Genomic DNA, 27,756 nt, shown 5'->3' on the forward strand with positions numbered 1-27,756 from the left:
CACTACTGGGTGACTTCATGGGGAGAAAGCAGAGTAGAAAGCTCCAGGAATCTACCCATCCACCAAAACAGTGACTGAGCTGGCAGGAACTGTCAGCCCTTCCATGTGTTGAAGCGGCTTTTGAGGGGATTTAAAGAGACAGGACCCATTTTTTTTTTTCTCCCCTGCAGCTCTTCTGGGAGGCAGACATTTAAGGAAATCTGGCTGCAGAGATAACAGAAACATGAGGGACCACACAAAGCAAGGAACACGCCTGTTGCTAAAATAGTTTGGAAAAGTTCAACAAGCAAGGTTCAGCAGTCCCTGAGGTGTGGGAGAGCTAGATCTCTAGAGCTGAGTTAACACACTTCTCAGAATATCCAGTTCTCAACAATAATAACAAAAATACAGAATATACAAGGAAACAGGAAAACATGACCCATTCACAAGAAAAAAAGAGTTTGACAGAAATCAGTCCTGAGGAATTCCAGACATTGGAATTATTAGACGGAGATGTTAAATCTATGTTAAATATGTTCAGTGGGCTAAAAGAAACCATGGGCAAAGAACTAAAGGAAATCAAGAAAACAATACATGAACATTGTTGGTATGAGAATACCAGCAAAGAGATAGAAATTATAAAAAGGAACCAAAAAATTCCGGAGGCGAAAAGTATAATAACCAAAATGAAAAACCTACTAGAGGGGTTAAATGTCAGATCTGAGCAGGCAAAAGAAAGGATCAATAAATCGAAGATAAGACAACTGGAATTATCCAGTCTGAAGAACAGAAAGAAAAAGGAGTGAAGAAAAATGAACAAGAGCATGAGGGATGTGAGGGATATCATCAAACATACTCACGTACACATTATAGGAGTCCTAGAAGTGGGAGAGAGAGAGGAAGGGGGAGAGAGTGAGAAAGGGGAAGAAAAAAATTTTGAATAAGTAATGGCCAGAAACTTCCCAAATCTGGAAGTACATGAATATACATGTCCAAGAATCTCAATGAACTCCATGCAGGATAAACTCAAAGAGATTCACACCAAGACACATTATGGTCAAACTGTCAAAACTCACAAAGAGAGGATTTTGAAAGCAGCAAGAGAGAAGTAACTCACGATGTTCAAGGGATCCTCAATAAGATTAACAGCTGGTTTCTCTTCGAAAAGCATAGAGGCCAAAGGCAATGGGATAACATATTTAAAGGCCTGAAGGAAAAAAAAATGTCAAGAATTCTATATCTGGCAAAACTATCTTTCAAGACTGAAGGAGAAATTAAGACATTCCCAGATAAACAAAAGCCAAGGGAGTTCATTAGCAATAGCCTTGCTGTAAAATAAATGTTAAAAGGAGTCCTTTAGGCTCAGATGAAAGGCCAGTAGACTGTAAATCTCACCCATAAGAAAAAATAAGGAACATTGGTAAAGATAGCTACATAGTTAAATATAAAATCTAGGACCTGGATTTAAAAGTGCATAATACTGCACTTTGGTAATGATTTGTAACTTCTCTCTTTTTCCCATATGATTTAATAGGAAAATTCATACAACAATGATTATAAGTCTATGTTAACGGGCACACAATGTGCAAAGATATAATCTGTGACAATAACAATATAAAGGGGGAGAGATGGAGACGTATAGGTGTGGAATGTTTGATACTATGGAAAATAAGTTGGTATTATTCGAACCAGGTTGTTATAAATTTAAGATGTTAATTGTAACCCCCCAGGTAACCACCAAGAAAATAACTAAAGAAAAACAAAAACACAGAGAAGACAAGAAGAGGGAATCAAAATGTTATACTACAAAATTGAGTCCTACCAAAACATTCTACACTTTCTGAGTACTTTGCAATGGTTTTTATTTATGGGTTCTTACAACCCAGGCTGTGTGAGAGGAATCGGTAACATACTCAACCCTTTGATAGTTTGGAGCACTTAGCTGTGAGGTAGTGTGCTGGGCCAGTTCTACCAGGCCAAGCTAAGACCTTGGGTCAAAGAAGGAGTGTAATAGCGTGGAGAAAACACCAGGCCAGAAGACAGTAGCAGTGGGTCCTAGCTCCCTGGGTTCTTTGCTGCCAACCAGCCATGTGACATTGGACAGCTGTCAGCTTTCTTAGCTGTAAAGGGAGGGTGTTGAACTAGATAATTCAAAGGTCTCTCCAGCCCGCCTATGGGCACCAGGGTCTGTGCACAGTCTCCCACTGACAGTGCATGCCCTCTGAAGTGAAGAGCACGGGTGTAACAGAGACCTCTTTCTACTCATTTCCAGGACAGATGCTCATTCTGTGAGGCTAAATTTAAGAGGGATGAAAGTGTCATGTGGCTGGAAGGGACCTTGCAAAGTGAGTCAGTGCAAGAACAACGACATCTGCAGCAATACTGATGCCGTCTGTCTGTGCAGTTTTGGAATTATCCTCAGAGGCAGCGCGCCCGGCATGACTTTGAGACTGTGAGTCAGGTAAGACAGACATCCGGTTCAGATAAGTGGATATATATATATTTTAAATGTAAATCATTTTTTTAAAAATTTTATTTATTTATTTTTGGCTGTGTTGGGTCTTCATTTCTGTGCGAGGGCTTTCTCTAGTTGCGGCGAGCGGGGGCCATTCTTCATCGCCGTGCACGGGCCTCTCTTGTTGCGGAGCACAAGCTCCAGACGCACAGGCTCAGTAGTGTGGCTCACGGGCCTAGTTGCTCCGCGGCATGTGGGACCTTCCCAGACCAGGGCTTGAAACCATGTCCCCTGCATTGGCAGGCAGATTCTCAACCACTGCGCCACCAGGGAAGCCCCAGATAAGTGGATATTGATTGAGGGTCCTCTGTGTGCCAGGCCATGTGCTCAAAGCTTCACACAGGGAATGAAGAGTGAGTCCTGCCTTTAAGGAGCCCACGTAGGACATCAGGCCCGGTTGAAGAAACCGGCACTTGGAGAGGTCAGGTTTTGTGAATGAAATCACATGAGTTAAAGAGGCATAACTGGGGCAGGGAGACAGAGAAGGGGATCAGGCTGCTGCTGGATCTGCCAGGCACCATTTTCATGATGTTCAGAAGAGGCGGCTCTAGAACTCCTTTTGGATAAACTCTGGGCTGGCACACCTGACTGCAGGGATTTTGTTCTCATCGGCAGCCTGAACAGCTCAAGTCAAAGTTAACACTTCCTTCCTCTTGTTCTATTTAATTGAAAAACACACAGTCCCTGCCCTTTTTCACTTCTGGTCAGTGGCATAAGTTCCTCATTCAGCACTTTGCAGAGCACACAAATACAGCCCCCTCTGGTCAGGACAAGGTGGAGGAGGGAAAAGCAGAACTGCCAACCTGGGCCCCGTGAGAGCTCAGGGCCCAAGAACCACACACGTTCTAGAAGCAAGGCTTGCAAAGCTTGTACTTTCTTCATCTGGAGGTGAAGAAACAGGCCTGTTTCTTCTCCTGGGCCATGGTAAACACTTAATTTTTTTAAAAAGTCTTGCTGTCTCTTTAACCATCACATGAACTCTTATCTAATTATTGCAGTGGGCTTTGCATGGACATCTATTTTAACTTGCTACCAATTTTGTCACATTTTTGAAATCATTTTATGTCCCTTCCTCAAGGACAGAATTGTATGGTCAATAAAGAATTAAGCATAGGGACGATAGCAGACTGAATTGTGGCCCCCAAAATATCAGGACCTAATCCCCGGAACCTGTAAATGTTACCTTATTTGGAAAAAGAGCCTTTGAAGATGTGACTCAGTTAAAGAACTTGAGATGGGGAGAGTTTCCAGGATTATCCAGTTGGGTCCTCAATGCCATCAAAACTGTACTTATAAGAGAGAGGCAGAGGGAGATCGCACACACAGAAGAGGAGAAAGTGACGTGAATATGGAGGCAAAGATTGCAGTGATGCAGCCACAAGCAAAAGAATGCTAGTGGCCCCTAGAAGCTGGAAGAGGCAAGGCAAGGATTCTCCACTGGAGCCTCTGGAGCGGACATGGCCCCAGGACACTTGATTTCTGCCCAGTGAGACTGAGGTTGAACTTCTAGTCTCCAGAACTATAGGACAATAAATTTCTGTTGTTTGAAGCCACCAAAATTGTAATTTGTTACAGTAGCCACAGGAAACTAACACAGAGACCAAAAAAAAAAAAAAAAAAAGCACAGCTTTGAGCACAGTAATCAAGATGACACATTTCAAATATAGCCAAGCTAGAGCTGATCTCATTTCTGTAAAACACCACTGTGACGGCCACTGTGGTCCAGCTTGAATCACACACGGCATCGTGGACTGGCCTGCAGGGGAGAAAGGTTGAGTTCACGTGTGATCTACTGGGGGGTCGAATACCCACTGCTGTTTTGAAGTGGTGAGGAAAGTAAGGGGTTCCAAGATACCGACAGTAGCTGTAATGTAATCATGGAAGTGTCTGGTGTGCTCTGGTGACTCAGTCCCAGGGATTGCTAGGCACTGTGGTTTGTTGCCTACTTTTGCAATCAGAGGAAATACTGAATTTCAGACGGTGAAGCTCAGGCTCAGAGGGAGAAGCAGCAGGAAGGGCAGCCTGAACAGCCACAGTGAGCGTGGAGTTGGGGCCTGGGGAGGCCAAGGAGGGCCGGCCAGGCCTTTTTAGGCGTGCCAGCCTGTGCAGGAGCTGGACCCCTCACTCGGGCGCCCAGAGAGGCAGCAGGCGTGGCTAATTGGACAAGCTGTCGGGTCGACTATGAAATATGATGGATTAACAGCCGAGGCTGGCGCTGTGACCTGCTTTCAGACACTTATTTAGAAGTTATATTGCTGGATGCTTCCTATAATTTGTGATGATGTTGATTGTGATAAATCGTGGGTTTCTGGCAGACTCCCCCGGCCTGCTCCAATGGCTGAACAGAGAAAATGTGTAATTCTGTGGGAACATTCATGCCACGAATGAAAGCGAGGATCTGCCTGTAACAACAGAATGCTCAGTCAGTGAACAAAGTAATTAAATCGAGCTAATTAAATCACAATAAAAATAATTTTAATTTAATTAATTTCTCTGCACTGATTGAACATTATGTTGCAAGCAGGAGGCTTTCTGAACACTAATAGAATTTAGGGGCTGGGGCACCGAAGTTGTGGTCACTGGTGTGGTATGTGGGTCACTGTTGAGGGAATGAAATTAAACACGTTTAATGAGATGCTGAAATGTTGCCTGAGCCACAAATAGAAAATGCTTTTGGAATTAAGATAATGGGGTCTTTTCCTCTCCCAGTTAGGTTTCTGTACTAACTAGGGCCATACATTTGGTAATCATTTTTAAGGGTCTAGATAAATTAGATGGTGCACAATTTGCTTTACTTGTTGGAGCTGGTGGGAAACCTCAGTAGTGCAGAAGTACCAGGGACACTTACCTGTTGTCACCCCTCTCCCCAAGTCCCTGGTAGCTAAGAAAGGCTCTAGAAACGTTTGAACTGGAATCCTGTGGGGTCCTCAGTCAAGGATTAAACAGGTGGCAATGGGTTTTTAACAGCAGCATGAAAGATTTAGGTGAAGCATATAGAAGGACTTTCTATCTGCCAATAACCAGTTACTTCTTGAAAACCAGAACCACGGATCCCTCCCATCCCTCATCCCCTTATCCCCAGTGCTAAGCAGAGAGAGCCTCAGCCTAGCTGGTACTCCAGTATTTATTATGAAATTAAATTATTGAGTTCTCGAGGAATTTCTTTCCTTAGCACCTGAAAATCAGGATGGATACTCTTCTTCCGGGGTTGCTTAGACATTGTTCAGTTTATGAACAGGAGGATGCCACACAAGGTGACCTCTCAAGGTCACCTCCCCAAGACTGATTTTGTCATGGAAGCAACCCTGGAATTCTGAGTATGTGTTAGCAGGCGCTCAAGTAATTGCCAACTGTGACCTTCCAGGAGTCCTATGCTTTGGATTCTAATATTATTTATCATGCACGTTATTTTAATTAATATTTTGTGTGCGTGCCAGCACTTGAACCAGACCTCATTATGACTCGTCGGGGCACTGCATTGTTTGCTGAGTGGAACTGTTTTCGGGATGCAGCTGGCTTCCCTCCCTAGCAGCCAGGAGGGCAAAAAGGGCAGCAAAAGCCTCTGCTGCCACCACAGTGTGAGCCTGGGTCCTAGATGCTCATCAGCAAGGAGCTCTTTCTCCATCCAAAAGAGGGGGGTGTGGAGATGCCCCTTGGGAGGGCTCTGGGCCCTGAATGAGGTACCAAAGGGGGAAGGATGCGGGAATCAGCGGTGTCTGCATGCTGCAACCAGCCTCGGGAGCGAGGGGTGTTCATGTGCCTTTGAAGAGAGAATTGGCACCTTTTCTGTTGTCTGTTGTTCTGTAATTGTGCAAACAGTGTGAAATCCAGGCTAGCACAACGCCCAAGAGCTCCAGCTGGCCATTCAGCTCAGCTCGAACAATGACGGAAGACCCCCTGCTCCCCAAAACGTCTGCCCGTAGGACGTGTGGGCAGGTGCCCTTCTTCCCGGCAGAGCTGTCCCCGAGATTAGCACCTGACATTTTCCAGGAGATGTTTGTTGTTCCGAAAGGAGAACTTCCAGCTTGACCTGCATCCCTGCCAATCCTTTCCCCACCTCCACTGGTTTCAGTCCCACCTCCATTGTGACCCCTTCCCTTCCCAGCACTTCCTGGGTGCCTCCCTCCCTCCCTCCCTCTCTCCCTCACAGGTGCAAACGGCCATCTTCACCAGCAGGAAGGGACTGATGGTGCAGATGGTGCAGGTGGACTCCTCCCTCTTTCTAGAATATCTTTCCTTTTCTAGTACCTGATCTTAGAAAGATGCTACACACCAACGTGAAGCTTCATGTCCCAGTTTTGCTAATGAGAATTAAAACCCTCAGATTGGCTTTAACCCCTTTCCCTCACTCTCATAGACTCCTAAGATCTAGTTCTATTCATCTCATATGTTATTATGCTTCAAATAATACTATCTAACCTTCCTTTGAGGTCAAAGAGGTACCCAGCAATTTCCTAAGCTCTTATCCGCACCTTTAATTCTCACAGAAACTCTCTCACGTAGGTGCTATTTGGATTTCCTTCTTATAGATGGGGAAATGGTAGCTTGTAGAAGTTCAATAACTTACCCCCCATCACATCTAGTAAGTAGCAAAGCTGCTATTGGAATCAAGGTCCTTCTCTTTTCAAAATCCCTCCTCTTAACCGTCAGCTGCCATGGAAATGAATCCACGAGTGAGATATATTGTTTCCCTGTCCTCCTCCTTTCCTGCCCAGCACACAGCTGCTGAGAATACACAAGTCGTTTGTCTGCGCCCAACTCCACGATCTTCCCCCAAATCCTCTTTCCCAGCTCGGAAGGCTCTTTTACTGAACGAAGATCTTGGACCAACTAAGAATGTTAAGACATTTTTTTTTTTGTCTTGTAAATTAACTAACACTTGCATCTGTATTGGTCCAAGGATTCTGTCACAGGAAGAAGTCTCTTTAAAGGATTTGACTCTCAGACCCTAAGGTGTCTTGCACGCGGGTCTTGAAAGCCGGCTCAGGTTCTGCACATGCCCGGCGGCCGTGGGGCTCAGCGGGGCTGGACCCGGTTTCCTAGATGACTGTCCCACGCCAGCCGCGGGCCCTGGACCAGCCCGTTCAGCTCCATCTACCCACCTGGAGAGTTCCTCCTTGATATGCCTCTCTTTGATCTCTCTCTCTCTTTCCCCCTGTTCGTTTTCTCTCTTTTTCTATCCGAATCGACTTTGTCAACTCTCACTCCCGTTCCTGTGCCAGCCCCTCACTTCCTGTCATCTTGACTGTGCCGTTGGCGCCGTTCTCCGTTGTGGCCTCTGCCTGCTTCGTGATTCTCTGCTGAGAACGAATAATAACAGAAAATCCAAGAAGAGGGAATATTTACCAGTTCTGAAATGGCTTGAATTAATGAAATAATGTTCGGGGCCATTTAGGTTGAACTGGTGTAATTGTAGTTTGCAAAGTAGAAGAGTAGCTCATGCAGGGATAGCATTTTGTGCTATCTTACTTTCAGGTTTTTGTTAATCCAGTAGGTTTGTTGGAATTAGAGGGCTGCTGTGAAAAAAAAAAAAAAAAAAAGAAGAAGCCTAAGCAACCTGCTGGCTTGAGAACAGCCTTGTCAGACTAACAGGTAGCTGCACGTTTAGCCTTTATCCAGCACACAATCAGGGCAATCTCCAGGGCCTGTAGAAAGAGTATTGAACTGTCGACACAGGACATTTTTGTTGAACTTAGTCCTTTTGATTTCATCTTCCCAGGCTAATGTAATAAAAACAGACATTAGGGAATGCATTCATCTCAGTTTGATAGGGACCATCGTGAATCCCCAGCAACGTGTTCAGTCATAAAGGTTATCCAACTGCTGGAAGTGACCGGAAAGATGATTGTAGATCCAGAGGTTGTGAGCACCTCCCCAGATGGGGGCGGGTAACTGTCACTGGAGCAGGCCCATGTGAGACAGAGTAGAGACACGCTCTTGCTACTAGGAGGATATTTAACTTCTCAAACATTTCAAATTTCATCCACAAGTCCATTTTCTCTAATTAGCACAACTTTGAGGGGTTATCTCAAAGGAAGAAGAAAGGAAAACAAAGTGGAAGAATCTTGAACTTGTTTTTGCTGAGCCAATGGTCATTTCTATGGAAACAGAAATGGAGGCAGGAAGCGGCGCTGGTCAGAGGCCTGGTTCCTGTCGGCTTCTCGGACTTTCCATATGCTCAGATTCCATACTCTGACTCTGCAAGTTTCTGACCTCAATGGCGACCAAATGCAAAGCACAGAGCTTCGTGTAACTTGAGAATTTAGGAGTTTTCTCTCAAACAAGAAGCTCACAGAAGTTGGGCTGATTCCGGCATTTGAGAGCATTCAAACTTACTAAACCTAATTTCTTTAACTGATTGTAGCGTTCCAAGTTTGCTGTGACACGGTAAACATTACTCCCAATATTTATTTGTGTGGTTGCTATGCTGATCTTTTCCATGCAGTCGCTGAAGGCCACTGAAAAGGACTGCTTATCCTCCATTAATTTTGGTCTGCCTTGAGTTTATAGGTAGCGTGTTGCTGGGTGTTTGAGAACAGGTGAGTAACTGCGGATTGAATTTGAAATGTAGTATATAAATATAATTCCTCAAACTAAATAAAGCATGACCTGAAATTTCTTTGAGATTGAAGAGGCTTATGTCTCATTGTTCTAATAATCACTGTTGAATTCATTGTATTTTATCCTTTTTGTTTACTTGTGTATTCACTCAGCAAGCTGTCGCTGAGCGCTCACTGTGAACTGGGATTCAGGCAGCAGATTCTGGGAGCTTACACACAAAGGACACAGTCCCTGCCCTCAGGCCGGTTACAGTCCAGAAGTGCTTCCAAGACCAGGGGGATGGTTACAATGTAGTACGATAAACACCAAGATAGGGAGATGCCCAGGGTACAGTAGGAGCCAGGAGGAAGCCAGAGATCCAGCCGTGTGTGTACACGTGTGTGCTCATGGTGTTTGGAAATGCATAGTTTAAAAGTAGACTTCCTCCTAAATGGGAAGGAAATCCAAAAAAGAGGGGATATGTGTATACGTATAGCTGATTCACTTTGCTGTACAGCAGAAACTAACGCAACATTGTAAAGCAACTACACTCCAATTAAAAAAAAAAAAAAAGTAGCCTTCCTGGTGATGATGTCTAAAACAAATCTGGAAGGATAATAGGACTTGAGATAATGAAAGGGAAAGGGATTACATTCTAGATGCGAGCAAATGGCATTCCAAGAACTACACGTTACTTTGTTAATGAGTGCTACCCTTACTTAGGGTTGTGATGATGGATGAGTCTGGAGAAATTGGCAGTGCTGTTGTGTTTAATTCCAAGGGGTTTATTTGTTGAAGGAAGGGAGGGAAGGAAGGAGGGAGGGAAGAAGGAAGGAAGGAAAGAAGGAAGGAAGGGAGGAAGGAAGAAATGACAATAGGAGTATTAAAGAATAAAAAAGGACCTAAGCCTCACACTGGTCAGAATGGCCATCATCAAAAAATCTATAAACAGTAAATGCTGGAGAGGGTGTGGAGAAAAGGGAACCCCCTTGCACTGTTGGTGGGAATGTAAATTGATACAGCCACTATGGAGAACAGTATGGAGGTTCCTTAAAAAACTAAAAATAGGGCTTCCCTGGTGGTGCAGTGGTTGAGAGTCCGCCTGCCGATGCAGGGGACACGGGTTTGTGCCCCGGTCCGGGAAGATCCCACATGCCGCGGAGCGGCTGGGCCCGTGAGCCATGGCCGCTGAGCCTGCGCGTCCGGAGCCTGTGCTCCGCAACGGGAGAGGCCACAGCAGTGAGAGGCCCGCGTACCACACACACACACAAAAAAACTAAAAATAGAACTACCATATGACCCCGCAATCCCACTACTGGGCATATACCCTGAGAAAACCATAATTCAAAAAGAGTCATGAACTACAATGCTCACTGCAGCACTATTTACAATAGCCAGGACATGGAAGCGACTGAGTATCCATTGACAGATGAATGGATAAAGAAGATGTGGCACATATATACAATGGAATATTACTCAGGCATAAAAAGAAACGAAATTGAGTTATTTGTAGTGAAGTGAATGGACCTAGAGTCTGTCGTACAGAGTGAAGTAAGTCAGAAAGAGAAAAACAAATACCATATGCTAACACATATATATGGAATCTAAAACAAAATAAATGGTACTGATGAACCTAGGGGCAGACCAAGAATAAAGTTGCAGACGTAGAGAATGGACTTGAGGACACGGGGAGGGGGAGGGGTAAGCTGGGACGAAGTGAGAGAGTGGCATGGACATATACACACTACCAAATGTAAAATAGATAGCTAGTGGGAAGCAGCCGCATAGCACAGGGAGATCAGCTCGGTGCTTTGTGACCACATAGAGGGATGGGATAGGGAGGGTGGGAGGGAGACGCAAGAGGGAGGGGATATGGGGATATATGTATATGTATAGCTGATTCACTTTGTTATAAAGCAGAAACTAACACACAATTGTAAAGCAATTATACTCCAATAAAGATGTTTAAAACAAAAAACTAATGTTTATTTTCTGCTTATGCCTGGTGATTTTCGTTGTCTATTATGTCTCTTAATGTTTAACCTCTGAACCGAGTTTCCTCATTTATGAAAAAGAGATGTCCCTCCACCATCGGGAAGTCGTGAGGGTCAGATGAGATGCGGATATAAGGTGCTGAGCACGGTCCCCGGCACATTACTGCTGCTCAATAGAAGTGGTTATTATGATGATGAGCGTGGAGGATGGGCTGCAAGGTGTGGGATCCGAAACAGTAAAGACGCTGTGAGAAATGATGGCAGCCTGAGATGGGGTGGAGAGACAGCAACTGATGTGAAAGATACTTGGGGAGGCAGAATCAGCAGGGCTAGTGGCTGATGATGTGCCGTGGTGAGAGAGAGAGGAGAGTCAGCAGCTTCTAGGCTGCTTCTGCCCAGGAGCATGGGGGTCCCTCCACTGAGATGGATACGGAGGGAGCCGCGGGCAGTGTTCATGACGTGAAAGACCATACAATACCCAAACCCAAATGGTCTGTAGAGCTTGTTTTCAAAACTAGACTCAAATCGGGAGCAGGTGAAGCAGTGCATGTGCTAGCGGGTGGGATGCAAAGACATCTCAGTGGGGGTGGATTTGCAGCAGTTCCTCCCAGATGACCCTCCCGCAGGCCATGTGACCACCTGCACCTCCTACTCAGAGACACTGGGCCTGTGTCTCTCCACCTCCCTGGCCACCTGTAAGAGACAAGCCTCTCTCTACCTTCTCCCATCAGCCCAGGTTTATCACCTTGTCACGTGATCTGTGATGCTGGTGACCTTTGATCCTCCCTACACACCAGATGCAGCATCATTTCATATAAACCTGTTGCTGGGGAGAAGAAAGTTAGGGGTCCTGCTTCTTTGTGTTCTAGCCAGAGCAGTAAAATATATTCCCAATACTAATACCACAATTTAAATTTATTATCTTTGTGCTTTACAGTATCCATAACAATAAAATCTATTCCCAAGAGTATCATTACAATTTCCAGCTACTTAAGGAATTATTTTTGTTTACATTTTAAAGCCACAGCAATAAAATTTAATACCAACAATAGTACTACAACTTTGCATGCCCTTAAAATTTGTCATAAATGATTATTGTGAGGAGATTGTCAGAAAACATGTAAATGTTTCCAGGGGAAGCAGACTTTTCCGTTTGTCTCATGGGGAGACCCAGATTCTTCACAGAGCGTCAAGAAGCATCCTCCTTCCCGATTAGCCAGCAGTCTGGTTGAGCATATCTCCTAAGTTTTTCTTGAATCATCCCACTTCTTTGTCCTCGCACCCCTGGAGCTATGTGCCACCGCTGTCATGTAGGGAACCCTTCTCTCCTGCCTGGGGGACAGCGTGGCCTTTCACTGTCCACTCTCCCACCTCCCATCAGTTCTCCTCACAGCAACTTGGATTACATTTTCCAAACACAAATCTTGCCAGTTTCCAGGAAAATATGGGGGACAGAAAATAAGTTATATGACCGCAAAGAAGCAATCAGACAAATGCAGAATGTGGGGCACTGAGCAGGACAGATGACCTGGTTTCTCTAACAAATCAATGGCATGCGAGAGACAGAAGAAGGAAGAGAGGGGATTGTGATGGAATCAAAGAGGTGTAAGAACTGTCAACACAGTGACCAAGTATTATCTGTGGGCTGAGTGTGACTCCTGATTTCAACAAGCCAAGTGTATACAGACCTTCTGGAGAAAATCAGGGAAATCTGACCACGGCGTGGACATTAGCTGAAGAGCTACTCTTAATTTTGCCTGCACACCCTTCTGTTCGCGAAGCAAAGGCTCTATCGGTTAGAGGTGAATTCTCGGGTATTTACAGAGGAAGTGACACGATGTCTTTGTTTTAAAATACTTCAGCCCTCTCCTTCCCCAGAGTGGATGGGTGGTGTGCATAGATGAGAATCAAGCTCGTCAGAATGTTGGTAACTGTTGAAGCTGGGGCATGGCGAAGTGGGTTCATCATGTATTCTGTCTGCCTTTGTGACTCTTGGGAAAGTAGCCTAAGTAAAAGTAAAATTTCAAGTGAATAGGCCAGATGAAGCATTTGTTTCTTTCAATAGTAACTGATTTATTTGACAAAGATACTCTTTCTTCACCTACTTCAATTCAACAGATTTTTTTTAACGAACGCCTACCTCATACAAAATTGAATAAGACTCAGCTTCTGCCTCTCAGAACCATCTGGTCAGAGAGGAGAAACTTACATTTGTGAAAAGATAACTGATACTAATACTAATATTAACACTCGTACTCATACTCATACTCACACTAAGAGCTAAATCGACAATATGCAAAACAGTCAAGAGCTATCACAGAAAAATTCAAGGTACAGAACACAGCGCATGGTATGCTACTTCTTTTTTATTTTTTTATTTTTTTTGCGGTACGCGAGCCTCTCACTGTTGTGGCCTCTCCCGTTGCGGAGCACAGGCTCCGGACGCACAGGCTCAGCGGCCATGGCTCACGGGCCCAGCCGCTCCGCGGCATGTGGGATCCTCCCGGACCGGGGCACGAACCCGTGTCCCCTGCATCGACAGGCGGACTCTCAACCACTGTGCCACCAGGGAAGCCCTACTTTTTGAATATGTAAGGAGAAAAATAAGAATTGCTAGTTTTACTTGATTATGAGTGAGTATAGAAAAAGTCAGGAAGGACACATAAGAGACTATAAAAAATCGATACCATTTAGGAGAGAAGCAAATGAGGGACAAGGGAGGAGCTTTTACTGAACACCTTCTCATGCTTTCTGGTGTCTGAAAACATGTGAAGGTATTATTGCGTATCAAAAATTTTAAATAAAAAGTAAAATAAGCTCTCAGCTCCTCCTCCATATCAGACCAAGATTTTCCTATATTAAAAACCCTTTTTTGGGGGGGCTTCCCTGGTGGCGCAGTGTTGAGAGTCCGCCTGCCGATGCAGGGGACGCAGGTTCGTGCCCCGGTCCGGAAAGATCCCACATGCCGCGGAGCGGCTGGGTCCGTGAGCCATGGCCGCTGAGCCTGCGCGTCCGGAGCCTGTGCTCCGCAACGGGAGAGGCCACAACAGTGAGAGGCCCGCGTACCACACACAAAAAACAAACAAACAAACAAAAACCCTTTGGGAATTCCCTGGCGGTCCAGTGCTCAGGACTCGGTGCTTTCACTGCCGAGGTCTGGGTTCAATCCCTGACCGGGGAACTAAGATCCTTCAAGCCGCACAGCGTGGCCAAAGAAGAAGAAGGAAAAAAGTTAAACAAACAAACAAAGAAAACTGTGTGTGGTCCTATTATCCTTGGTATATAGTGCATAGTCCTTGTGGTGGCTTCTCAGGATGGGCACAATGTGGCTTCTGCATCCTCTCACCTCATTCATGCCCGTCACACGATTGTGCAGGCTCCCAGCTCGGCCAAGCCTGCTCTGATGCGAAAAGCCAACGAGCTCATTGTTCTGCCTGGTTCATCCTCGCTCCCGCCTGGCCTCACCAAGCCCTGACCATTCAGGTTTCCCTGAGATGCCGCATTCTCGGGCAGCTCATTCGGCAACTTGCTTTAGTCCCATATGTCTCTATTTTGGTAAGGAAATGCGTCTAATTTGTAACTAATTGTCTGCTTTCATCTTTGATACTCACCTGTAAACTCTGCGAGAGCCAACTAGTCTCATTGTCTCCTGTGTTCCATCACCTATTTCCAAGCCTCCTGTCTAGTGGGAGTTGAATATAGAATATTTAATTTCAGGGGCCACAGTTGTAGAAAATGAAGACACGGTCAGCTTGCATGTGTATGATGTGTAGCGTGCAAGAGAAGATAGCATTTCTGTGAGAAAGGAAGATGGAGAGAAAGTGCTAGAAGGAGCAGACGAGGAGTGGCATAAAACAGCACCACAAGAAGTGACCCAAAGAATACTTTCTGAAGCAGAGGTCTTCTTTGAATCAATGTAATGGAGGGCACCTGAGAGAGGAAAGCTATGGGGAAAAATGGAAGTCCCGAGCTCATGGGACGCAGTGGGGATCACCTGGTGTGACACACGTGGAGCCCTGGGGAGGGACCTGCCCGTGAAGCTGCTCAGGGCTTCACTCCTCCGAGTGGCAGGAGACAGGCCAGCCTCACTGCAGCCCCTCATGGACCTCCACGTCAATGATTTCTCTAGAGCTGCCCAGGGTGGGCAGTTATGGGTTTAATCCCTGGGTTCACTCCGTAGGACGGGACGTTCTTGCCCAGTGCCTCTCCTGTCTTCAGGAGCTGGAAACTGCACTGTCTGTTCAAGGCTCCTGAGTTGAGGACAGAGGATGCCTTTTCATGCCTGCTTTTCCCCCTCACAATTCTGATTCTGAGCAAGTTACTTTCTATCACTGAGCTTTTATATCCTCGCTTCTGTTCTGAGTGTACAGGCTGTTGAGAAGGTGCCCTCATCTGCTCGGGCTGCAGAATACCACAGACTGGGGGCGGAAACAACAGAAACCTGTTCTCTCACAGTTCCAAAGGCTGGAGGTCCGAGATCAAGGTGTCTGCAGGGTTGGTTTCTCCTGAGGCCTCTCTCCCTGGCTTGTGGGTGGCCGTCTTCTCCCTGTGTCTAAACATAGTCGTTCCTTGATCTGTACCCTGATCTCTTCTTCTTATAAGGACACCAGTCAGATTGGATTAGGATCTACAACCTTATTTTACCTTAACTACCTCTTTAATGACCCAGTCTCCAAATAGAGTCCCATTTTGAGGAACTGGGGGTTAGGACTTCAACACATGAATTTTTGGGGGGTGGGGGGCACAGTTCAGCCCATAACAGAAAGCTAAATGAAAACCTGTATATTAAAACTTGGATAAAGCAGGCACTTGATCAGTGCTGGTTCAATTTGTTGACATTTTCAGAATGGATGTCGTCAAAAAGAACACAAATAACAAATGTTGGCAGGGATGTGGAGTAAAGGGAACCTTGTGCACTGCTGGTGGGACTGTAGATTGGTGCAGCTACTGTGGAAAATAGTATAGAGGTTTCTCAGAAAATGAAAAAACGAAAAATGGAACTACCATATGACCCAGCAATTCCACTCCTGGATATATCTGAAAATAACAAAAACACTAATTTGAAAAGATACATAGACCCCAATGTTCATGACAGCATTATTTACAATTGCCAAGATATGGAAGCAACCTAAGCGTCCATCAACAGATAAATGGATAAAGAAGATGTGGTATTTATATACATATATAATGGAATAGTACTCGGCCATAAAAAAGAACAAAATTTTGCCATCTGCGGCAGCATGGACGGACTGGGAGGGCGTTATGCTAAGTGAAATAAGACAGAGAAAGACAAATACTGTGTGATGTCACGTATATGTGGAACCTAAAAGATACAACACGCTAGTGAGTGTAACAAAAAAGAAGCAGACTCACAGATTTAGAGAACATACTAGGAGTTACCAGTGGGGAGAGGGAAGGGGGAGGGGCAAGATAGGGGTGGGGATTAAGAGGTGCAAACTATTAGGTATAAAATAAGCTACAAGGATATATTGTACAACATGAGGAATATAGCCAATATTTTATAATAACTATGAATGGAGTATAATCTTTAAAAATTGTGAATCACTATATTGGACATCTGTAACATATAATATTGTACAGCAACTATATTTCAATATAAAAAAGAAAAAAATGTGTTGCTGCGTGTTGCTGCCCTGTATTTCGCTGGGATAACCTATGGTCCATGAGCGGGTATTACTGCAGCTCTGACTGAGCTGAACTGGCCATCAGACTTTGTTTCCTTCTGTTTCCCGCCCAGCTCCCTCACATCCCACGCCTGCTGTACCACCACTGGCAAGGGGCAAATGAGGGCAGAGCTGAGAACTTTTTGGCTGAATCAAAAATGGACTTGGTGAGTCTCCTCCGACCACATATTGTTAGGGGTTTCAGGACATCGTCCAACTGTTGTCTTACTGGTCACATGCCCTGTGTCACTGGAGCACAGGTTCACAATTGTCATCTTAAGGACGAAGGAAAATCTGTCCTGAGCCGATGGGGTTGCTTGCGATATCTTCACAAAATAGCCTTTCGGTGTTTCTTCAATTAACACAAAAGGAAGTAAAGAGCACCAGTAACAACCACTGAAAATATAAAGAAAAAGGGAGAGAGAGCTACTTGGTTCCGAAGATGAGAAAAGTGAAAAGGTCTTTTGAAAATTCTGTCTCTGTCCCCGCCTCTGTCCCAGGTCAGAGCAGTAGCAGCTCTGGCTCTGGGCCTTTCCTCTCGCTTTTCTCTCTTCTTGGTCCCACGTTCCTGCATCCTGCAAATGCCATCACCAGTTATGGATTCCTCTGAGTGGTGCTCTGGTGGTTCTCGGTCACTCAAAATGTCCCTCCGGCCAGGGTTCATGGCTGTGGGCAAGGCCTGCCGGTTGGCACCCCCGCTTCTTCTGAGGAGAAGCAGGCAGAGGCTTTCAAGCCCATGGGCTGTTTGTCTGCAACCTTTGACTCTCGAAGGCCCCTTCGTTCTGCCGTCCTCTGCTCTTCTGTTTAACGGCAATTGTAAGTGTTCAAGGGGCAACCACGGAGGTGAGCGGCCTCAGCTAACAGGGCTAAATGACGAAATAAAGGTAGACATTTTCTCTCTCGTGCACAGCCCTGTCTATTCCAAGAGCATAAATAATGAATTTGAGGGGAAAAAAAATGAAGCATGAAACCTAAATGGAGGTTTGAAGGAAAGAAAATTTTAATTCTAGATTTTGGGGAAACAAAATTTCTGGTTGCAATTTTGAATACTCTTGATGGATGGAGTTGGCGGACGGTGACCACAGCTGCAGTGCAGAGAGGTCAGATGGCTTGCCAGGAAAGAGTGAAACCTCAGGGAACTGTAATGACGAGAAGCCCTCAAAGAGCTTTCAGGGAGCAGACGGACATGCTGGGAATCCTGGGAGCCACTGCAGTTAACATCTAGAAACAATCGTGGGACATCCTTGCCTAAAATACAGACCGGCAGTGCAGTAGTACACTCTCAGTGTCTAGAGCCTGGGCTCACAACAAGCAAACAATCTGTGTAGCATATAAATGTATGCAAATATGTATACATTTGATATATTTATATATTTAAATAAATAAATATATATATATATATATATATATACACGTACATACATATACAGTGTACGTGTATTAAATCTGTGCTGGTTAGAATAAAATGGGGAGGAGGGTGGCAGATCCCAAGTTTTTCTAGTCTCCATCCGAGCTGGGAAGGGACCAGGTTCCTGTCGTGCCTTGCCTGGCCCAGCCGCTCTCTTCCTTCTGTGTAAACTGTGCCACGAAGGAAAGGGGAGGCTGTCACCTTACTCAAGCTGCTACCAAGCTCTCTCTTCTTCAGCGGAAAAGAGCCTAAGATTTTTTTCTTTTAAATAGTATAGGATCACTTTAAATAGCCAGGTGGCCATGGTCAAAAGATGTTCTAATATTTATGCAGAGTTCATGGAAAGGAGCTCACAGCACTCTCAGGATTCTTACCAACCCTCAGGTGTTGCTGGGTGAGTGTGAGTGTGTGTGTGTGTGTGTGTGTGTGTGTGTGTGTGTGTGTGTGTAGGATGGCGGGAAGGTTGGGAAGGCGATGGAAGGAAGGCATGATCTTCTTTTTAAAACAAGCTGATAGGGAATTCCCTGGTGGTCCAGTGGTTAGGACTCGGTGCTTTCACTGCCAAGGGCTCGGGTTCGGTCCCTGATCAGGGAACTAAGATCCCACAAGCCGCGCAGCTTGGCCAAAAACCCAAACCCAAACCCAAACCAAAAAACAAGCTGAGGCGATGAGCATTTGTGCTTTTGCATCGTTTCCAGTAAGAAAGAATCCATAGAGTGCAGGGGTCCCCAACCCCTGGGCCTCGGACCAGTACTTGTGCACGGCTGTTAGGAACGGGCCAGCACAGCGGGAGATGAGTGGCGGGCTACGAGCGAAGCTTCCTCTGCCGCTCCCCATTGCTCCCCATTGCTCCCCATCGCCTGCACCATTCCCCCGCCCAACCCCGCCGTCTGTTGAAAAATTGCCTTACACAAAACCGGTCCCTGGCGCCAAAACGGTTGGGGACCGCTGATATAGTGGACTCCTAGTTGAGTGCTCTGTCAGGGAGGACAAAAGGCAGGAGGGGGAAGGGGGCTGGTCTCTTTTGCTGGCCGTGCTGAGGCCTTAGTTGGCAAGGATTTGAGAGGACAGGCGGAGAGGTGCTGTGTCACGCCGGGAGGGCTGGCTGGCTGGTCCCCACCCACTCCCTACCTGCTTCCCACCCATCCTGGTGTCAACTTCAAGCTGGAACACCCTCAGCCTTGTTCAGTGAGCTTATTTGACTTTGATTCCGTAGCTGCAGTGCAATACCAGGATACCCAACCAGAGTGCCACGTGATGTGAGAGCTTGCCCTCGTGGCGCTGGCCCCTGGGGTGTAGGACGGGGAGGGGGCGTCACTTCTTCTCTGTGGCTTTTCGGGCCTGCCTGGTCTGGCTGCTGTCACTCTGGGTGGCACAGGAGATGGATCAAGGGACAAAAAGAACTCCTGCCAGGCTTGAGGTGTCGCAGGAATTCTATTTACTGTCCCTGCATTTCTGTCTGGGTCTGATCCTGGTCTTGGAGGGGAGTCAGTAAACATGACCCCAGAAGTCTTGGCGTGAAAAGAAAAAACCCACAACAAAGCAGACTTTTTTTTTTTTTTGGACAGACTTTCCCTTTACCTGAAGTACAGGTTTGTTGACTGTCAGGCAGTGCAGCTCGCACAGGTAGTCAGTCCCTTGTGTGGCCGGAGAATCTGCCATCCGGGTCTTCCTTTCCTGTCAGCCCTCACCCTGGTATCTGTTTGCTCCCAGAGTGTCCTACAAATCACAATAAGCGTGAAAAAAACACAGATGAGCCCCCAAGGTGCTACAGCCTAAGGTGATTTGGGAACACAGGGGACAGTCCTGCCATCCAGCGGCCAGTATCCTGGGGTTTGATGGGTGTTTGTGAGATGGAGGTGACAGGACAGCGGGAGGGTGGAGAGCAGGTGGGGGACAGCCAGTGGCAGCATTTCAGAGCAAGATCCTGCTCTAAAGAGCTTGTAGCCAAGCTTGTAGCTTGTAGCTTGTGGGCTCTGGGATGAGCCGGGGCCTCTGGCTGACCTGTCCATTTCAGCTCAGTGTGTGAGGCTGTTGGCCGGCAGTTACTGTGCAAGAGGAACCTGGGGCAGAGGACGAAGAGGAGAGGAAGCCACGTGGGTGAAGCCGAGCTAAGCAGAGAACGGATGAGAGGTGGGAGAGGCCCGAAATCAGAAATGAGAGTGCAGGAGAGCGGCAACGAGGAAGTGAGAACGTGGGGTTCTGCAGAGAGGCGTTGTGATTTGGGGGCGGAAGACCTGGGTCTCACCTCTGCCCTTTATGAGCTGGGGAGCCTTAGGAAAGGGATTTACCCTCTCTGAGCCTCCATTTTACCCTCTTGAAAGTAGAGCCGATAACCTCCGTCCTCTCTCCTTCATAAGGATGGTGTGAGAATTAAATGAAAACATGAAGACCTTGTAAGACAAAACTCATGCTAACACCCTCCTTGGCCAACCATTGGTTGGTTCAACAAATTTGGTTAAAGAAAGAAAGACACAGGGGAGTGCAAAACAGAACATAGAGAGAAGCTGATTAATCAAAGGAAGCAGGAGGGAGCCAGGTGGAGAATTAAGAAAGAACCAGATGGTGATGGTGTTGGCAGAGACACCAGACTCACTTGAAGATGCAGAAAGAGTGATGGGGTCCAATGGATGAGCAGCGATACCCGTGCTTAAGAGCTCAGTGTCAGCCCAGTGAGTGAGAGACAGGGCCCGGAGCAGGGGGAGCAGGGGAGAACCCCCACGGTGGAGACGGCGAGAGAAAGTCAAACAACACTTGGTCTTAGGAAGCCTAAAGGCAGAGGCAGGAGGTCGCACACCGATGGGCAGACAGATGAAGTCATCTCGGGTGGGGTACAGTAGACAGTGAGGCAGAATGATGCAGGCTACCTTAGTTGAAATTTAGGGTAGCTGAGATCTTTATCCAAAATGATAATCTAAGAAAGGGACGTATTTTTTTTTTTCAGGAGAGAAAGCCTTCACTGATTTGCTCTGAATCCAATTATTTGGTCCAAACTGGAAGATGAATCACGTGTAAGAGAGTCCAGAGAAGGAGAGTCCCATGTACAACTCAAGAGGAGGTGGGTCAAGCTTCTGTAATTCAGTGTCATGAGAGGTACAGGAAGAGGCTCTGGAAGGAGGTGACAGCACTGTTTAGCCTTCCAGGAAGGGGGCCAGTGAAAATGGGATGATTGTAGTTGATTTAAGGGATAAAAGTTGAGAGGCACAGGACAAGCGAGGTTGAAACGGCTTCTCTGAGAGGCCCTTTTATTCCCAGGCAAGACGTTGCCGCTGCTGGGTTCAAGGGGGGTGGGAGGGATGATGGATTGCCAATGAACATATGAAGAATGAGGCAGAGCAGCATGAAACCATTTGTTTGGGCTTTATAGATTTTCTAATAAAAATGTCAAGGTTTTTTCACACCATTTCGAAAATGTCATCAAATGCAAAACAGTTCTCCTTATGCCAGTGATAAAGGCTGCATTTCCAATGGTAAATTCCAGCCCGAGATGCAATAACAAAGTTTCTCAGGTTGCCTCCAAGTCAAACCAGGGGTCAGGGTCGGTCCAGGACCCTTCGGGGTGACTCTTCACAGTAACTGACCCCTCCCAATAGAGCCCAGAACTCTCCTGACTGTGAAGTACTGGGGGAGTAAGGCTTAGTTAGCCCAGCGGGAACATCCCTGAGAACAGGGAGCCATGTTTGGAGAGTAAAGTATGTATCTCTGAGCCTCTGACTCAGGCTTTGTCTGCGGTAGCCGTTAGAGAACCTCTCCGTGGATTTTCTTGTCTCTAGACTCTCCTTGCAACCTGCCTCACACACATCCTCAAAGTCCTTCTTCTTATTAATTGTTATTATTTTAATGCATCTTTAATCAGGTAGCAGCCCAGCTCAAAGACCTTCAATGGCTCCTCCTTGCCTTTTTTTGGTCTTCATTTTTCATAACATTTTAACGTAACCCAAGAAATCCAAGATATTATCATTACAAAGTATGACCCACATCAGAATAAGGAATAAGATGTTTTATATCCTATGTTTGTACTGAGCTTCAAATCCAGTGTGTGTTGCATAGTTACAGCCCGTCTCAATTTTAAAGTTAAATTTTATCAGTTATACTTCATCTTGCGTTTAGCTTTCGTAAGATTACATTTCTAAGAGAAGATTCACAAACCAAGTTGTCCAAACATACCTTAAACATTGCCAATAACTGAATAGAACATCAGGTTTTAGAGTTGACTTTACACTAGTTAAATTTGAATCAAATTTTAAAAATCTCATTCTCATTGCAGAGTACCATCCCACCGTAGGGCTGGACCATTCACTCCCCTTTGTCTTTCATATTAAGTGCAAACTCTTTTGACTGGTATTCTACCCCCTAATTCCTTTGCAGCCTTATCTTCTGCAATTCCTGGGCATGGACCTCATACTCCAGTCAAACTCATCCAGCCTCTGTCCCCACCTTTCACATTTCCTGTTCTCCACTGCAGGGCCTTTGTCACCCCCTTCATCCAGGGCATTTTCCCTTCACACCGTCTTTGCCTATTAAGATCCTGTTGCTCATTCTGGATTTATTTCAGAAGTCACTTCTTCCATGAAGTCTTTCCTGATTTTCTGAACTGTGATTCTGTCAACGGTTATTTCTCCTTCCTTTTTATCCTTCAAAGCACATCGGTGCCTCCAATGAATCCACTTTGACCTGTGTTCTAGTCTAATCCGAGATGCTCATCTCCTTGAAATTGAAGTAGAAGCGGCCTCACACACTTTCCAGCCCCCTACACGCCATCAGCTGCACCAAAGCTTTCTCAGGTTGCCTCCTTGTGGGCCACCAGGATTAGGGAAGAGTGAAAGCTTTCCATTTAGAGTCAATTTTCTTTTGGGGTTCATCTCTGTTGACTTGCTAAAAGGACCATACGTGGAAAAAAGAAAAGAAACGCAGGGAGAGCAGCTGGGTTTTGACCTTGGTCTGGTCTAGCACATCAGATCTGCTGCCCCACATTTGACTTTGGTAGATGTCTCTTTCCTGGGCCCAGAGGCAGAGGCCAGGAAGGGACTTGCAAATATGCTGTCTTCTGTCCCTGGCGGGTTCTCTGCAGCTCAGAGGAAAACACTTAAAGGACAAAAAAAGAGAGGGGGTTTCTGAAGGGACTCTGTTTCACGTGTGGGACTTCTAGGGGGGCTTCTAGTGGACCAGGACTCTAGGGGGTCCTGGTCCAAACACTTCCTCTTGGATCCTCTGAGCGTGAGGGATTTTAAACACCGGAAGGGCTTACTTCCATGATCCAGGCAAACACCGGAATTACAGTCTTTGACTTAAAAAAATGTATGGATCTGGGGAGTGGCCAGCAGGAAGGCAGTAAGTTCTATATGTACTGTCTGGAAGGCATAGGGGTCAGCTCAACAGGCCTGCCACCTTCTGCATCCCAGGAGCGATGGAGTGTTGGTGGTTGGATTAGCGACGTCTAGGCAAGAGTTTTGCAGTGTGCAGGAGGAAAACTTGGAGAAGCGTAATAAAACAGCTCCCGGACAGGATTCCCAGGGGGCAGGAAGCCACTGCTAGGATAACTGACGATAGCTTAGTCTGTTAGTCCAGAATTTGATGGTCTAGTCCTAGATCGACCAGTGTTTTATGGTAGAATCCTGAACATGTCCACCTCATGCCCGAGTTCTCCATATGTAGATGGGATTGTTGCCTGACATTTCTGGCAACCTGGCCAAACATTATGACTGATTTAGCTTCGAGCTTGAAAGCCTTGCACCCCCTTCCTCCCTCCCCCCTCCTCCCTCCCTCCCTCCCTCCCTCTCTCTCTTCCTTCTTTCCTTCCTTCCACAGATATTTATTAAATGCCTGCCAATGACCGGGAGGATACAGCAGGGATCAAAATAGTCAAACTTCCTAACACATGCTAGCAACAATTAGACAAGAAAAAAAAATTTTTTTTTAATAATAAAAAAATAAAATACTTATTTTATATATATATAATAATTATTGGGTATTGGTATATAATACTTATTGGGTAGTGATAAATGCTCCAAAGAAAGATAAATGCTCCAAAGATAAATAAAGATGGGTGAAGGGACAGGGAGTTCTATTTGGAACTGAACAATGTAAAGAAGATTCATCTGTGGGGTGGCATTTGGGCAGAGCCCTGGAGGAGACTCGGGTGTCATTGGGGGAAGTGCAGTGGGACCTGCAGAGGGAAGATTTGAGTCAGGCAGTGTGCTGCCAGCTGTGTGACCCTGGGCAAGATGATAACTTCTGTGAACCTTGTTTCCAAGGTTTAAAATAAAGCTAATGACGCCTACGGGAGATTAAAATGCCAGGAGGCCTGGAAAGGCTTGGCCTGCAGTACAAACTGGACCAGGGTGCATGCTGTCAGGCTAGCAGCCTGCAGCCCGGGTGAGCAGATTGCTAATCACCCCACTCTTCCTCAGGACCAAGTCAACCCTCAGTCTCTCTGGGCCTCTTTCTCAATCAATACAAACGGGAAACAACCCTTGGCCCCTCCTCAAAAGAATGCAAAAGGGCAGGTGAGGTAGCAAATGCAAAAATGCTTTGAACCAGCTCTTCGGATAAAGGTCTGCAGAGGATCAGAGCACGTGGGAGAGGCCGGCCCTCACCCCGCGGGACTTGGCGGCAAGGACTCCAGCACCAGGACGGGTCCTTTAAAAACGTGGGGTTTAGACCGAGACGGAGGGAGACAGATTTGCTAGCACAAGAGAGAGCTGGGAAGAGAGCCAGTCCCGGGGCGGAGGCGCAGCAGAAGGGCGGCTCCGGATGGCCGCCAGGAAGCAACAAAGCGGCAACACAAACAGGAAGCAGGACCGCTGGTGACAGGATGGGGCCCTGCAAGAGCCGGGAAGAGCCCGGAGAGGCGGCGGGGCCGCCGGGATGCTGGGGGAGCAGGCGGCCTAGGGCAGGAAGGGGGTGCCTCTCCGCGCGGGGAATCCCAAGTGAAATTGACGTCTCCATCTAAGTACGGAATAATGCACCCTCTTACACTTTTCTTAAAAATGCAACAGAAAGCTGCCTACTCTGCAACTCTCTTCCCGCCACCTCTGTCGGGAAAGGGTTTTTCTGCTTCCCTTTTACCCACTTACGTATCCACCTCCTCTTTAGTGAAATAGCATCGCACCCCGGGCCTGCCACTACCCTCTGCTGATTTCAGAGGCTCGGGGGAACCAGAGCCTACCTTATTATTGGGAACCTGCCGGTAGGGGCATCTAGCAGATGATTGACTCCCAATGAGAACAGGATCTGCGTCTAGAATAATATGAGTAGATTGCAGATTGATTCATGGGACCAAGCACGGAGCAGCCCAAACTCCATTCTTTCTTCCGTTCCATCTCCGACCTCCTGTCAGTCTCAAAATTGATAGAACAGCCTGAAGCCATTGAACAGAGTTATGTGGGCAATCATCTTTCTAATTCTTGCATATAGGTGCCAATATGTCAAGAGGACCCAGGCGAGGGGACAACAGGGTGGCTTTATTTAACATGATGACAAGCAAACGCTTGAATAGCAAGGAGCTCCTGAGCTTTGCAGCAGCAGGAAAAAAAAAAAAAAAAGGAAAAAAAGGCCCCTGCATGGATGCCTGCCTGCACTCCAGTAGCCCTGCACGGTGCAAAAAAGAGATTGCTAACAAAAAGGTTATTCAGCGGCTCCCCGAACAAATCCAAAGGTAACAAGTATGGATGGAGCAGATGTCAGGAGACTGAGCGCTATTTTGGAAAACTGCCGAGATATTTAGAAACAGCGCTTTCTTATTAACCCAAGCATAATGCTGAAGGTCCTTTAAGATAAAACTTCCCAGAGGCCACCTGTATTTGACATGGCGATAGGATGAATGCCTGAGTGTCCACTGATACTGGAAATGCTTTTAAGAACCAGCCTCAACTGATGGTTCTGGCACAAACAAATCACGAACTAATTTATGTATTCCTGCAGCTGCACCCCGGCCGAGGCGCGCAGGCCGATTCACAGCTGACTGGCGCTGCCTCATTCTTTGCAGATTTGGCATTTAACTGTAATTAAGATTTATTGTTCACTAGCTTGCAGGTCAGGGCGAGCATGACAGTATGGGTAACTTTTCTGTTTACTAGTAAAATGTCTGGTAGGAGGAAGCCTCAAACCTTCCAAGCAGAACTTGACGGAAATAAATAGCACCTCTTCACTCCAGGACTGGCGCATGACCGATTTTAATCAGACACGAGGGTTCTCTTTAAAGGAGGGCAGGGAGACATCAGAAAGAGCTAGTGAACTGTACTGTTGCTTTTGCCCCAGAAGGGGACGGGCCAGAAGCCAAATCAATTACTGCTGATCTTCTGGATTTGGGGAAGGGATTGTATGCTTGGTGTGGGAGGGAGGCGCGGATGGAGACCTCGATGCCGACAAAGGTTCTGCAGAGGCTGGGACCTGTGAGTCTTCACGGCCCCTCCTTGCCACCGAGAGGAGCATCATTCCTCATCTCTCTCCGCTCTCAAGGATGCCCTTGGACCAAATCAGATGGCCGGAGGGGGAGGGAGGCAGGGGTTCAGCAGTCAGCGGCCGCTCACCTGCTTTTACAGTCTGTCTGCTGAGGTCCTGTGCAGGTGACCCACGACACAGTGGGTGTGAATGAACAAACGGTCTGTAAGCAGACAGATGAAGAAGGACATCTCATCCCTCCTGGTTGATTAGAAGGCAGAAATGCTGAAGCATAATGTCCTTCAATTTTCTAGCATCTATAATTTATTATCTATTATTGTTTGTCCTCCTTGGGGTCTTTTTGTCAGTGCCTACGTGAAATAAAACATTACTCACACGAACCAGAGATTTAGACCCTGATCTTGTTCTGTTTCTCTTGTTTCCTGACAGAGGACGGGAAAGGAAGAAAAATCCTCTGCTGTACGGTAGCACTGTTGACTCCAGAATATAATTTTATATGATCTTGTAAACTTATCTCTTTGTAGCTCACCCTAAACTGTACATCATTCAAACTGTGGCTTACAAAAATGCACACAACACTTCAGGAAAAAATTAAGGGTAAATGAGTGAAAAATTGTGTGATTCCTGGCATTTTCTTGTTTCATGTTGTCTATTAATATTTGAGCTACCAGTTCATGGAAGTTAGAGAGGGTTAGCTGTGGTCTGCAGTGACCCAATACTTCCCCGATTGCCTTAATTAGAGCACATTTGTTTTCCTCTTGACCAGAAAAGGATCTCAAGATTCTAAGAAGTATAAGAGATCTTTTGTTTTGACCTTAAGAGGAGGCTGTAAAAGCAAGCATCTTTCCCAAAGGTAAAAGGGGGAAAATGGGTGTGAAATTCATCTTAACGGTGGATAGAGACAAAATCTGAAAAAGGACTTAAAAGAAAACTTCCTAAATATTTTACCAACTGAAGGTGTTTTACAGTCCTAGATACCAGATTTCTAGTCTTGTGGAATTCAGTTCAATTACAGCGACGCTGAATCACAGAAGAGGAAAATATGATTGCAGGAGGGTAGATCCGAATATTTAGATCCACTTGTTAGTGGTGTTTTAACCACTTAAAGGAAAGCCAGACCTCCGTTTCACTGAAGTCACCATCATTTGTTTGATTTTCAGATCTTGCCAGTTTAAGTCAGCATTACTGTATCCCAGGGACACTGAGACAGGCACAGAGAGGTTCAAGGAGTCT

General features: G+C 46.2%; 2 long non-coding RNA genes across 2 annotated transcripts in view; one reads left to right on the plus strand and one right to left on the minus strand.

Annotated features, from left to right (window-relative positions):
- Positions 1–27,756, plus strand: part of LOC117203316 (uncharacterized) — an 83,887-nt gene that overhangs the window by 36,515 nt on the left and 19,616 nt on the right. Inside the window, exons 2-3 of the long non-coding RNA XR_007472950.1 lie at positions 2,252–2,440; positions 21,065–21,178. This is a non-coding gene — a long non-coding RNA (uncharacterized LOC117203316). The remainder of the gene's footprint in view (positions 1–2,251; positions 2,441–21,064; positions 21,179–27,756) is intronic.
- On the minus strand, positions 17,692–19,913 carry LOC117203317 (uncharacterized). The gene is made up of 2 exons (XR_004486026.1): positions 19,702–19,913; positions 17,692–17,960 (listed from the first exon to the last, which is right to left on the minus strand). It is a non-coding gene; the product is annotated as an uncharacterized LOC117203317 (long non-coding RNA).

The sequence above is a fragment of the Orcinus orca genome, chromosome 17, assembly GCF_937001465.1.
Source record: "Orcinus orca chromosome 17, mOrcOrc1.1, whole genome shotgun sequence".
Lineage (NCBI taxonomy): Eukaryota > Metazoa > Chordata > Mammalia > Artiodactyla > Delphinidae > Orcinus > Orcinus orca.